Below are 15,552 nucleotides of genomic sequence, written 5' to 3'. Positions count from 1 at the left end.
ATGATTGATTGGTTTGGAAGTGGTTTGAGAGTGTTTTGGATGATATTGATTGTGCTTTGGAAGTTTATGATGTTTATTAGTGGTTCTGTGATGTTCTGATAGGTTCTGATTGGTTCTGTATACCTTCTGTATAGCTTCTGTTTTGTTCTGTTTTGTTCTGATTGTCTTCTATAAGGAGGGATGGATTGATGATTGATGAAGATTGAGATCTTGTGAAAGCTTATTGAATGATTTGTGAGAGTTTGGAATGGTTTGAGTATGAGCTATGAGGTTTTGATGACCTTCTGTAACCTTCTGTAGGTCTTCTGTAGAGCTTCTGTTTCTGTTCTGTTCTGTACTGTAGCTGTTCTAGTACTGTACTGTGACTGTTCTGTATGCTTCTGTATGTGTTCTGATGGATGAGAGTGTAGCTTGGGAAAGTTTTCTAGCCTTGGAAAGAGGTGAATACAAGTGCAAAAGAGCTGAAAGAAGTGAAAGAAGTAGCTGTTGAAGACTCAAGTGAAGACTGAAGTGAAGTGACAGTAGTGAGCTATGAAAGGACATTGTAGTGGCTCTGGTGACTCTTCATATCAGACATACCTCTTGGGAGGGGTATCCACGACCTAAGAAGGATTATTGAGAGTGATTTTGAGAGATTGTAGTGAGGATATGATGTATTATTGATGATGAGAGAGAGAGAGAGTCAGAGATAACCAATTCTATTGAAACAGAGTAATTGTATGTGAGAGATTGAGAGAGAAGACTATGAAGATATTGAAGATGAATACTATGTGATGTATTTCTATTCAAAGATGGTGTATTCCTTTGCTTTCTTTGTTATATTGATGGATTTTATGAAGATATTAAAGAATATGGTTGATTCTATCAGATCCGTGGGAGATCTACATGATGCTGCATGAAGATTTGTTGTGCTTGGTGTTCTTTTCTTCATTATGATCATATAAAACATAATAAACAAGCTTGTTGGTGTTACAAGATAGATTTTCTTGCAAGAGAATTCCCTTTTCCTTGGTGTTCCTCTTGGGGCTCCACTCTCCCACCTAGGGCCACACTTGTAGGTATAACCAAGAGACCCCTATACATCTGGTGTATCCAGGGGATAGTATATCTAGAAGTAGCACCCATAGGAGTGCCACTTGCGGCAGACGATTGCAAAAGCTGGAGTCACTAGAGTAGATGCTTCCTAGGTGTGACAAATCCTATAGGTAACATACCTCCACAAGAGTAATGAGACGGAGACACTGCATCGTTTCCTTCACAGCATCCAACTGAGCTACCCTCTTTGGAACCTGTATGAGAGCGAGGAGTAGCACCCCTATCTGGAGCCGACCATGAGCTCACAACATCCACATCTTTGCAACACCCCCTAGAACCACTCCTTACATTCGGGACCAGTGTTTGGAGTATTGACCTCATCTACTAGAAACTGAAGCATCAGAGTATACCAAATAGATCTCACGGAACTGCCCAATGGTGTCTAAGACAACTCATGGTCTGCCAATCTCTAAATCGGGCCATCTCATCTAGAGACATACATGTGAATATCTCATGCAACTCCTTATCACTTAACTTGCTCTCCAAATATCGAGGTAACTTGCACAGATAGAAAATGATGTTAGCATAATCAATATAAAGATTCAAGTAAAGCATGGTAATATAACTTTGAAATAAATGATGCTACTTAAAATGCATATTCTAGAGTACCCTTAAAAGAAATTCATCAATAAATTGTTAGAAATCAAGCTCCACCCGTCAGTTTGTCTTGGTGTGTAACCGACATCTGTGATAGCTAGTGTACAGCTGTCTCCATGTGACTACATTAAATAAGTCGGGTTAGTAGTTAGTCAGTGACTTGACTAGAGTTAGCCAGTCTAGTCAGTCTAGTTTACTATACATTGTATTGGGTGGTTTAGTGTTATGTTAAAAATAATGAAGAAAAGACATTGAGAGCCTGAAGGCTCATGGATATGGAGTTATTCCCTGTCTCTCTCTCTCTCATCTTTGAACATGGTATCGGAGCATCCACAAGACTGGGCGCTGTGGAGTAGAGCATTGTAGAAGATGACTTCAAGACTGACCTGAAGGGCTGGAGAAAGAAGAGGACTGACTGTCATTTTCACTATTTTGGTCACACAGAGGTATGCATTGTTGAAGGAGACTAGCCATTGATCAAGAGGTTGTTGGTGACCTTGTTGGAGCATTTGAAAGGCTCTATTGAGCCTATGAAAGCCTTGTATAGGCTTAGATCAGCCATCCTGTACAATAGCAACCTCTACTGAATCTGCGTGAACTGCGCCTATAGGGTTGTATGGACTGCAACCTGTGGAAACTCAAATGGGGCACTTAAACAAGACCCATAAGGCATGAATGCTCACTCTTGAAGGTAGTTGAAGAGTACAGGAAGCAAATGCTTGTGTGGGAGCTCTGTTATGAGCTGGAGTAATCAGACACAGACCTGTAATCAGTTTTGAACTACTATGAATATGAATGGACAGCATGCATTCAGTCATTATTGACATACATGAGCTTTGTGTTACACTCAGAAGGCATCTTTAAAGCACAAGAATGTGTCAAAGCATATATACATTGGATCTAATGTCTTAGAGCTGAGATTTCTTGCTTAGAACACTCAGATCTGAAAGCCATTGAGACAGGCTGGAAACTGTCATACACAGTGAATAGAAAGCATTGTATCTTGCTGAAGCAATACATGTCACTTTGGAGCTTCTATCACCTATATGAACTGACATATGCATGCTGAATGTATGGAGGATTGTGGAAAGCATTGGATGCTGTTGAATACTCAAATCTAGACCTGAAATAATTGCCTTGATAGTGCTTGGGCTAGTTATGAACAATCATGTATTTCGTGACAGTGATTAATGAAGATAGGTTGTCTATGCCTACCCAAATGCTCATGTATTGAACCTATCACTTTAAAGTGAATGTATGATATGATTTGAAGATTTTTTGGAGCTGCTTAAAGCTTGTTATGATGTTTTTTGGTTGACTGCAACCTGCAACCAAATTAGTTGACACTTGTACTTACTGGTTATGCACTGTTTTGTGCTTCTATGCCTATGTATGGCTTGGCACATGTACTAGCAGCTATCTGGGAAGTTCTGGGACATGTATGACATGTTGTTTTTGGACTTGAAATTGTTGTTGGTTATACATAGTCTACAGTTTTCAAACTGCATCTTTGGTCCCTGGCAGTGAGGTTGCAGGAGTTTAAACTGAAGCAAATACATAGCATATGTATTGAATGTTTTACCTACGGGTTAGACCATTTGTTTTGGGACTTTTTTGGGTTATCAGTGGGCTGAAATACCCTGGTTTTTTACTGCAATTAGTTGTAGAAAACTGTCATAAACTGTTGTGGACTGAACTTGGTTAGTCATACTTATTGGTTTGCAGGTAGTTAAACATCTGACAGACAGTCTATTGCGTCATGGCTAATGCACATGGGACTGATAATATCACTCAGATAATTGGAGAGAAGTTAGACAACAAGAACTTTGCATTATGGAAATTCAGAATGAAGAACTTTCTAGTTGGCACGGGTTATTGGGATCTATGTACAGGAGATAAGGCTGCTCCTGAGTTGCCTGCAACAAATCCAACTAATGAATAGAAAAGAGCTCATAGGCTATGGAATGAGAGAGCATGCAAGGTGCTGCATTGGTTTTCTCTATGTATATCTGATGCTTGGGACATACTGATGAAAAATTATGGAACCATGACACATGCACGGAAGATCCAGTTGAAACAGTAGTTCAACAACATGCCTAGGAATGGCAGGAGCATCCAGGTGTATACCACGGAGATTAAGACCATAGCTGATAAACTTGCTACCATTGGCTCAAGTGTATTAGAAGATGATATGATTGCTGTTGCCCTGAATGGATTAGGAAAAGAGTACAAAGCTTTTGACACATCCATTTCTGTTAGAGAAGAGCCCCCTACTTTTGGGAAGAGCTAGTTGCTTTGTTGCTGCATGAGGAGGTCAAACTTGGTTTGAATACAGGTTCCAGTGTATCTCAGAGTAGAGACACTGTGTTATACTCTAGCCAGCGTGGCAGAGGATTTAGAAGTCATGGTTCATTTCGAGGTCATGGTGACACTCGTAATGCTTATGGATAGCAACAGCAGTAGGGTAATTGGCATGGTGCAAATACACAAGGCTAGCGTGGATCTGGCAGGTTTAGAGGCAGGGGGAGATCACCCCGAGGTAGAGGAGGTGGATCTGGTTCATGGCAGTCATCTGATCAGTCCAACAGGGACAAGGATTGCCATTATTGTGGCAGGTATGGACACATTGCAAAGGATTGCTATAAGAAGCAGGGAGATATGAAGGAAAAGGGCAAACAACATGGGCACTATGCATCTTCCAGTGGTGCTCATGATGAGCAAGTTGATAGACTATTTGCCATGCAGCATGTATCCAAAAATGCATCGAGACATAATAGAGATGATAGATGGTACATTGACTCTGGAGCGTCAAACCACATGACACCGCATGGAGAGTGGTTTGATGAGATGGTTGCAGGTACACATGGTCATGTATGTACTGGGGATGACACCCAACATGACATAAAGCATAAAGGGATTGTTCCTCTCATGATGCCTGATGGCAAGAAGAAAGGCCTGCATGATGTATTACATGTACTGACCATAACAAATAATCTTTTGTCTGTGGATCAAATGGCAGAATAGAATCTGCAAGTGAGATATAACAAAGATGGATGTTTCATTGAGGAGTATGGAAATGGTTGCAAGTTAATTGCCAAGGGCAGAAGGGATGGCAGGATGTTTACTTTGGATGTGACCATTCCGGGACTTAAGGCAGCCATGTTTGCTCATGATGAGAGCGCCATTCGGGATGTAGAGATTTGGCACAAGCGAATTGGACATGTCAATGTACAAAAGCTGAAATCTATGCAGCAGAAGGAAGTAGTACTTGGATTCCCTAAATTCAAGTATAATGACTTTGGTCATGTATGCCCTGCATGTCAGTTTGGGAAGCAGTCACGGTTTCCATTCATGAGACATGTAAAAAACAGCACTAGGCCTTTACAATTGGTGCACTTTGATGTCTGGGGTCCTTCACATAATGCTTTGTTTGGAGGTGCATGGTATTATGTCTCATTTATTGATGATTTCAGCAGGTACACTTGGCTTTATATTTTGAAGCATAAAGATGATGTGTTTGATGCATTCAAAGATTTCAAGAAGCATGAAGAAAATGAGTTGGGCTGCTATATATCATGTTTGAGATCAAATGGAGGAGGTGAATATTTCTCTAATTACTTTGACAGGTATCTTGCTAAATATGGGATCAGAAGACAGCTCACATGTAGCTATACACTGCAGCAAAACGGTGTTGCAGAGAGGAAAAAACAGGATCCTGATGGAATCAGCTAGAGCTATGCTGAATGAGAAATGTCTGCCAAATGGTTATTGGGCTGAAGCAGTGATGATTGTTGTCTATGTGCTGAATCGAACCCCTACAGCAGGGATTCATGATGTCACAACATATGAGAGGCTATATGGTCATAAACCTGATATTTCGCACTTGAAGGTATTTGGTAGCATTGCATATGTGCATATACCAGATGAAAAGAGGAAGAAATTGGATCCTAAGGTAGTGAAGAGTGTGTTTCTAGGATATGCACAGGAACGTAAAGCTTATAAGTATTATGTACCCTCTACGCATGCGACACTCATAAGCAGAGATGTGGTATTTGATGAGTTAGCATCCTGGTATGGGAATCCTGTTGCAGTGCCTACTGATGGCTCACCCAGTATGAGTCGTGCTGAAAATACTCCTGCAGAGAGTACTTCCATGAGTGGTCCAACAGGTGATGTATCATCTACAGTGAGTCCTTGGACAGGACGATTGCGCAGTCACACTACTGCATCCACTGACATAGATATGTCAGTGAGGGGGAGAACAGATAAGGGAAAAGAAAAGGTTTTTGAAGATGTAACAGGTCCACTCACTACAGGTTATGAGTCATCTAGCAGTGACAGCTTAGACAGTAAATTGGGGATTCCATCTGTTATGACGCCAGGTGCTAGGCAGAGTTGTTATGTGCCGCCTCATGAGAGGCAAGCTCATAGTGAGCCACAGCTCAGAAGATTAGAGAGGTTCAGGCAACCTATTGATAGATATACTTACACTGGATATTCATCCCGTCATTATGCTTATATGATGAAAGTAACAGGTTTTAGATAACCAAGTAAGTTTGATGAGGCAGTGCAGATGAGGATTGGCATGCTGCTATGGATGAGGAATATTCAGCTTTGGCTGAAAATGGCACATGGGATTTGTTACAGTTGCCTAAGGGCAAAACACCTATTGGTTGCAAGTGGGTGTTGTAAGGTAAAATGTAAATCAGATGGATCATTGGAAAGATACAAGGCTAGGCTGGTTGCAAAAGGGTATGCGCAGCAGTATGGTCTTGATTATGAGGAGACTTTCAGCCCTGTAGCAAAGATGGCTACAGTTAGAACTGTGATTGCTTTGGCAGCAGCTAGAGGTTGGAATCTATGGCAAATGGACGTAAAGAATGCCTTTCTGAATGGAGAGTTATAGGAAGAAGTTTACATGGAATAGCATGAAGGCTATGTGCATCCAGAATTTTCAGCATATGTATGCCGGCTGAAAAAGGTATTATATGGGTTGAAATAGGCACCCAGAGCATGGAATGCTCGCATCAACAGTTATTTGCAGCAACATGGTTTCCGATTGGGTGATGCTAATCATAGTTTGTTTGTGAAGAAGATAGATCGTGGCTATGTATTCCTAGTTGTCTATGCTGATGACTTGATCATTACAGGAGATGATGAAAGCGGGATTGCTGAAGTAAAGACATGTTTACAGGCTGAGTTTAAGGTCAAGGACCTAGGAGAGCTGAAATATTTTTTGGGGATTGAGGTTGTCTCTACACCTCAAGGCATATGGCTGCTATAGAAGCAGTATGCTCAGGACATGTTACAGAAATATTGTATGGCTGATTGCAAGCCTATGGATACGCCTTTAGAGTAGAATGTCAAGCTGCAAATTGATGTTGGGATAGAGATTGAGAATGTTACCTTGTACAGATAGATGGTAGGCAGCTTGATCTATCTCACGATCACTAGACCTGACTTGAGTTATGCTGTGGGGCTGATCAGTTAGTTCATGCAGAAGCCTCGCAAACACACTTGGATGTAGTCAGGAGAATTTTGAGATATGTAAAGAGTACCACAAATCATGGGCTGTTTTATGCATATGGGAAACCCCTTGACTTGATGGGGTATACTGATGCTGACTGGGCTGGTTGCACTTATGACAGGAGGTCAACTAGTGGCTATGCATTTGGATTGGGTAGTAGCATGATCAGTTGTTGGTAGAGTAAGAAACAACCTACAGGTGCACTGTCTAGTACGGAAGCAGAGTATCGTGGTGCAGCCTTAGCGGCCTGTGAAGCTATGTGGTTATAGAAGTTACTGAATGACTTGGGAATACACTTGGACAGCAAAGTAAGGTTGTACTGTGATAATTTAAGCAGTGTCATGTTAGCAAGCAATCCTGTTTATCATGCAAGATCGAAACACATTGAGGTTCACTACCATTTCATTAGGGAAATGGTTTTAGCAGATCAGATTGACTTGGAGAATGTGAAGACTGAAGACCAGGTAGCAAACATCCTTACCAAATCACTTGGTAAAGATAAGTTCATTCACTTTAGACAGCTACTTGGAGTGATGCAGATGGTTTGAGTTTTTGGTTTGAGCTTGAGGGGGAGTGTTAGAAATCAAGCTCCACCCGTCAGTTTGTCTTGATGTGTAACTGACATCTGGACAGCTAGTGTATAGCTGTCTCCATGTGACTACATTAAATAAGTCGGGTTAGTAGTTAGTCAGTGAATTGACTAGAGTTAGCCAGTCTAGTCAGTCTAGTTTACTATACATTGTATTGGGTGGTTTAGTGTTATGTTAAAAATAGTGAAGAAAAGACATTGAGAGCCTGAAGGCTCATGGATATGGAGTTATTCCCTGTCTCTCTCTCTCTCTCATCTTTGAACACAAATTGAGTAAGCGGATGCAATAATTATGACCTAGCCTATGGTTCCATGTTAATCTCCTGGCACAACTCTGCGTACACTGGAAGGTCTATAGATAGGTCACCATAGAAGGAGGAGTCCACTTTGTTCTCAAAGAATTCTTGGCCTCCTGTCTTTCCATCATCGTTATCCGAATCTTTCTCTGCTACATGCTCTTCTTCAACCTCCACCCCTTGCAATATCAACCCCTCCACCTACATACTCTCCTCATCTACATTGGAAACATTGCTTTCATCATACACTCTCACACTTCGAGGAGCTGAAGGCAAAACATACCACCATCGAGGTTGTCGGGGGTTTGGATAGAAAATTACATGTTCAAAATTGTATATAAGAGTGATTCAACATTTTTGGCTATTTTGTGTCATGAAAAAAATAAAAAAAACGTTTTTACACCTATTCACAATGGGTTGGCAAGAAAAATGTGTTGCACGGATCCATCCATGGAATATATTTTGAGAAATTTAGATGGACCTTGCTGAACGGTTACCCTAGCTCCTTCCAATACTACTTTGAACCAATGCACATTGAATATGATCATGGTGGAGAAGCTACGATAATCCATTGAGATAACACTTTGCAAGTTTCCAAAATACTCCATCTCATCTATAATGGTTTTTGGATCAGTGGCTCGCCATCATCTCTCTTACTCGAACTTTGCTAGGATAGTTTTCCCTTGCAAGTCCTGTTGATACATATGAGCACCACACTTTGGACATATCTCCATAGTCCCGTAGCCTCCTCAAAACAACATGCAATTGACACATGCATGGATGCCATTGTAGTCCATGCCACACTTTCGTAAAACATATCGTGTATCATCACGAGACTCAAGCATGGTATTTCCAAGTGGTAGTATATGATACTTTAGCAACTTGAAAAAAAATCACAAAACACCTTGAAAAAGCACGTGTTTTTTATAATGGAGTCAAAAAGATCAACGGAGCATATGTAGAATTTACCTGAACAACTCTGTCAGACTCACATTGCTCCACCCGTATTTTGCTTGCACACTTAGGAGTGCAAGCAGCATCTTCAGGCAAGATACTCAGCACCCATCATATAATGGTATGGACACTTCCTCTCTTAGCAAATCAGATGACTCGGCATCCATGGGCATCAATGCATCGATCATTGCCTCCATCTCAGGCTCCAAGATTGGAGCAAGGTTCGAAAGGCTCATTGTCTCCTTTGGTATCGAGGGTGTAGACTGAGTCGTGCCTTCCAAGTATGGTGGATCGGCTCATGCACTCCATCCATCGCACACCCACAGCTCTTCTAACTGACCACAATAGGTGCATTCCTCCTTGGGATGAGGCGTCACCTCCCTTTATAAATTTTATAGGCATGTCTAATATTTTTGTATATAATATTCAATTAGTTTGCAAATGTAGGGCATGATTGATACACACTTTTCTTATTGTTCGCTCAAATTTTGAGATCACTTGATTATCAACGATCTATTGGAACTCACCGAAGCATCCTATGTGTTCTATAGATAAGCAATGCTTTTGTTTGATTGTGAGCTTACATTGAGAGCAAGGACTTGGGACATACTGATTAAGATACACTTCATGATCTTGGACATCATGACCATCATTGTTTTCCATTTTGTTTACATTATGAGACAAACAACATGTTTTTGTTCTCTTTCTCTTTTTCTTTTTTTATTTTCCTCCCTTCATCCTTCTTTGCTTCTCTCTCACCCTCTCTTTCTATAAATGTTTCTTTATCCCCCCCATCTTCCCTCCCTACTCTCACTTCTTCTCTCTTTTCCTTTCTCTCCCTTCTTTTCTCTATGTCTTTCTCTCATTTTCTCTTCACTCGCACTCGATGCATCTCGTTAAAATAAAAATTAAATATATACAAAAAACTCATAAAATAAGACATTGAAAGACTCTCTCTCCCCACCCCTCTTTGTACCTCTCTTCCCTCTCTACCATTCTCTTTCTATCATTTTGTTCTCTCTAATTCTCTCGTTGTTTCCATTTTTCTCTCTCTTTCTCTTGGTCTCTATTTGTTGTTTTCTCTATCTCTCTTTTTCTCCCTCTTTTTATCTCTTTTTCTCCCCTTCTCTTTCTAGCTCTCTCTTTTTTTTCCACTCTCCTTCTTCTCTTTACTTCACCCTTTTATCCACCTCTCCCTTTACTCTTCATTTCTTCGTGTTCTCTTCCCCCTCTCTTTCTTTCTCTCTTTCTCTTTGTTTGTTGCCTCTCTTTGTTTCTGTCCGTCCCCTCATTATTTTCTCACTCATTCTCCTCTCTCTTTCCCCTTCTCTCTCTCTTTCTCTCTTTCTTTGTTATCTTTCATCTTTTTTCTCTCTCTCTCTCTCATTCTCTCTTCCTTTTCCTTCCTTTTTCTCCCTCTTTATTTTCCTTTCTTTCTCTCTCAATTTATCTCATTCTCAAGAAAAACAAACAAAAGAAAAGAAGAAAGCACAAGAACAAACCAAGAAGAGGCAATGTATCTACTATAAAGACTTGAGGATGGATTCTTCGTCTCCTCTTTGTTGTGACGTCCTCTCTTTCTCCCTCATGAACTTCTCCCTCTTCTTAATATGCAATGGCGGTGATGAGAAGCTCTTCTTCTCTCTCTTTCTCTCTTTCTCTCCCTCTCCCTTCCAATGCCATGATCTCTTTTGCTCTCTCTTGAACTGTTTGCGGTAAAATGCTGCACTCGGATTTTCGGTGCTTTTTTTTCTCACAGTTGTTTTGCTACACAAATAGCGACGCCATTGTTTTTTGTCAAAACCTACCATCGCTATATCCCCATGCCCTTGTAGTGCAAGAACATACCTAACTCCAATTGTCATAACGTCCCTCAATCCTCACCTCTCAATTGATTAAAGAACACAACAGTCATGCTCAACCCCCCCTCTATCTCATGCTTTGGTACTACTCACAATTATAAGAGGCCAATTGAGTTTCTCATATCCATTAATGTAAGCCTCACTGCCACTTGTGCAAAGGTTGTATGCCTTGTGCGCATTTGATGGTACAATAATGCAATCCACCCCCTTGTGCTAACATACTGTGCAAGAAGGAAGGCGACAGAGCCTTATAGTGCCATGCACAGGAACAAATTATACTCTATTCACACATCTCACCTCTCTATTAGATATAAAGGACAAGGATTGGTCACTCACCCCACCCTCGGTTTCACACCCTGTTGATAAATACAAAGGATAACCCATACTCACATCTCCCATCTAGTAAGCTGACATCACTCAAGGGTTGTCAATGAAGATTGGGTAGTTAATGATGTTAACTTGGATTGGTTGATGAAGAGGCATACCTCGGCATACCTAGGGAGGTAGCCAACAAGTTTGGTACTTAGATTACATATTGGAATTGTTGTCTATTGTCAAAAGCATTGACGGACTTGTAAGATACAATGCACCAATGAAGGCGGATTTGGAACTACTTCTGGAAGAGTTCTACTAGTGATTTAGCTATTGTAGAGACTGCGTGGTGTTACCACCTTTTCCAAAGCCAACTTTCTGTCCAAGGATGTGTGTCACATTTTCTTGGAAAATGAGGCCTATTATGACAATGAATTTCTTTCTTTTTTCCCATAATAGCATTTATTTTGTTTTTTTTCTCTCCGTTTTTCTTTTTTTTCTCTTTTTAAAAATTTTCCTATTCCTGAGGGTGTCTCCACCTTTTCTCGAAGAATAGATTGGCATGACAGGGATTGAAATCCTTTTCTCCCATGATCGATATATATTTATTTTTTCTTTTTTTCTTTATTTTTCTTCTTTTAAAAGAGGAAAATGGCACGAACACCATGTATTAGAACCATCCTTGCCACCTCTACGGGATGAGATGGATAGGGAGCAAAGGAGGGATGGAAAGCGACAGTGAGGGACTAACAAAATGAGGCCACCTCATTAGGATAAGAAGAAGGGCTACTAAGAGCAATAGGTAAAGCTTTATTGATCAATGCACAAGGAATGAAGGAGCTATTGATAGTGATTGTTAGGATCCCCAGGGAGGGTAATACTTCTTTAGGTTGTGATAGCCATTAATTAGGGAGGGATCATTAGAAGCATTGACTGTCTACACTTGGACACAGCCATTAGGGTTAATAGCAAGTATCTTACAGGGACCCATTCATCGCTATTGAAGCTTACCTAGAAACTTGCCAAATCTGGAGTCATAAGCAAGACTAAATCACCTTCATTGAACTCCTTCTACTTAATGAAGCTATCATGATAGGGTATTGACATGTCAAGCTTGCGTGGCTTCCATGTATTGTAGGGCCATTCTACGAGTCTCCTCTAGACATTCCAAATGCAAGAGATGGCACTGCATGGACTCATCATCTCCCAAGCACTCTTTGATAGCCATGAGCAAAGAGGGTAGCTCTAACTCAACAGGAAAGACCACTTTTGTACCATACACCAGCTGGAAAGGGGTCTATCCTCCTATAGGAGCCTTATGGGAGGTTCTGTATGCCTAGAGGGCCTCTATAAGTCGATCATCCCAATTGCAATGATGTGCACCAATTGTTCTTATCAGAATTGAGTAGAGAATGCGATTGGTAACTTCAACTTGGCTATTGGCTCTAGGGTAATAAGGCATGGACTTACGATTGCAAATCTTGTACATCTCTATCAATTCTTCCATAATCTTGTTAAGGAATTGAGTACCTCTGTCTCACTGACGAGCTCTAAGGGAACTACCAAAACTGGGTGATGATGTTCTCGTACAAGAATAGGGCCATGATGTTGCCATCATCAAGGTTTAGAGCTTTGGCTTCACACCACTTTGTCAGGTAGTTTGTATACAGACCAAGATGTTCTATTTCCTTCTAGTTGGTGGATCAATGGAACCTACAAAGTCAATTTTGCACTTCTTGAAAACTTTAGAGAAAGGGTGGATATAGTGGCATGACACTAGATTTGCTAAGCTTCCCCATTCGTTGAAAAGCATCACAATGTTTGCAGTAGTCATAAGCATCCTTGTGGAGGGTTGGCCACCATCAATATCCTGCGAGCAAGGCCTTTCTAGCTATTTCTTCTCTTGCGAAGTGTCCTCCACAAGACTCATCATGGCATTCCTTTAGCACTATTCCAATCTTGTTTCCTGCAATACATCTACACAATACTTCATCTTTGCCTTTCTTGTACAATAGTGTACCACCTAACAAGGTATGGGGGACTGATTCCAACAAAAGCTTCTTCTTCTCATTGCTCGAGATACCAGGGGGATACTGTTACATTGCCAAGAGGTTGGCTATGTATGCGTACCATGGGTTACAATTATGACTAGAAAAAGAAAAGCATGCGAGAGGTCTAGATCATTTGGCTCCTCTTCATCGCTTTGATGTATTCACAATAGATGATCAGCAAGGGCATGGGAATGACCAAGTTTAGTAGCTACTTCAAAGTCAAACTCTTGAAATAGAAAGAGCCATCTCATCATTCATCCCTTCACATCTTTTTTGTTCATCAAGAATGACAATGCCTCATGGTCCATATAGAATTTGAAGTGCGTCAATAGTAGGTAGTGTCAAAACTTCTCCAAGGCAAACACCATTTCCAAGCACTCAAGCTCTGCTCAAGAAGCTCCGTCATTGTGTAGTTTCATTCTTTGTCAGTTAATTTTTGGCTTGCATAATAAATAGGTTGATCCAACTTTGACGAGCCTTTTTGGCATAAGACCGCACCTAGACCTTCAACTGATGCATTAGTGTGCACATGGAAATCCTTTGTCCAATCAAGAGGTTGCAAGATAGGTGCTTCAATTAGGCACTACTTCAAGATGTTGAATGCTTCGTCATAATTAGTGGTCCATGTAAACTCTGCATCTTTCTGCAGGAGATTATGCGAGGGGGCTGCCTTTGTTGCAAAGTGTGCAATGAACCTTCTTTGGTATCCCACATGGCCAAGAAATCCCCTCAACTGTTTGAGATTAGTTACTGTTATGGTTTTGATCTTCTTGGTCTTTACAGGGTTTGTTGCTATCCTCTATGTAGAGATGATGTGGCCTAATAAAACTTCTGAGGAGATTCCGAAGATGCATTTGTCAAGGTTGAGAGAGATCCCATACTCTTGACATTTGTCAAAACACTGTTCTAGGTGTCCTCAATGCTCATGGATTAGGCTATAGACATAGAAGTCATCTAGGTACACCTCAATGAAGCCATGTAGATGGTTTTGGAATGCGGACATCATCACTCATTGGAATGTAGTAGGAGCATCACTACAGAGCCCAATGGTATCATTCTGTAAGCATAGGTTTCCCATTCTATTGTAAAGGTTTTTTTGGATTGATCTTCTTCTGCGATCTAGACTTGATTATATCCATTGAATCTATCCAAGTGGGAATAGAGCTCATGGCCTATCATTGTGTCCATCTGTTGGTCTATGAAATGGATAGGTGAATGATCCTTCTTAGTGTTGGGATTTAGCTTTTGAAAGTACACATATATTCCTAGCTTTCCATTCTTCTTCGGTACTACCACGATTGGTGAAACCCATTCACTATTGGCCATTGGATAGATAAAATCAACTTCAAGGAGCTTTAGTAGTTCAGCTTTCACGAGGGCATAGTAATTTGGATTCGTGCACCTCTGCCTTTGCCTCACAAGCTTAGTATTAGGCTCTAGGTTGATGTGGTGTTGACATATTGTAGAATCAATCCCCTTTAAATCTTTATATGACCATGCAAACACATCCAAGTTCTCTTTCAAAAGGTCATGCAGGACTGGTAACTCTTCTTCTAGAAGACTGACACCCATCTTTAGGTGACATTCAGTACCATCAACATCCACGAACATTAATTGCTTTTCACAATCTCATCACGGATGAATGTCCCATGGACTATTTCTAAGTAGAGATCTGACTCCTTCAAGGGAGTGCTCTCCTTTTCTAATACTCCATTGGAACCATCTTCATCAATCAATGAGGGCTAGGCTAGCTCTGTGGGGTGCTAAAAGGGTATCAGGGCTATTTCAGGTTTGGTTTGGAAATTAGTTATTACCTCCTGGCTCAAGGACTCATCTTCCGAGGATGCCTTGAGGAACATTACATAATAAGGACCTTCTAAGTTTTGTTTGGGTTATTGGATTGGTAGTTGTTGGCGAGGTGCATCATCATCATTCTCTCTTGAGAAAGGTAAATTTGAGTGACAAGAGCCACTACTGAAGGAAGGCATATTATTTGTAATCCATTCTTATGGATATTTTGGATATGATGTGACTCATTAGTCAGTCCAAAGGGGACCAGAATCATTCTATCTAACAACATGGGATCTTTTGCTTTTGTAGCCTCTAGGACTTCTTGCTCATTTGTGCCTTCTACAAGTAGGATAGATTCTTCCAACTTGATGTCATAGTCTTCTTCTACAATGTACTCTTCATCCTCTTCAAACTTTTTTTGGAAGGAATCTAATGTTGTTGTTGAGTTGCCATTGGAGGAACTATTTGAGGCCATTGT

This window comes from Lygodium microphyllum, chromosome 9, assembly GCF_053477565.2.
Source record: "Lygodium microphyllum isolate KBCC chromosome 9, Lygodium_microphyllum_v1.1.10, whole genome shotgun sequence".
NCBI classification, from domain to species: Eukaryota; Viridiplantae; Streptophyta; class Polypodiopsida; order Schizaeales; family Lygodiaceae; genus Lygodium; species Lygodium microphyllum.
The sequence above is the reverse complement of the archived record's forward strand: the minus strand, read 5'-3'. Positions refer to the sequence as shown.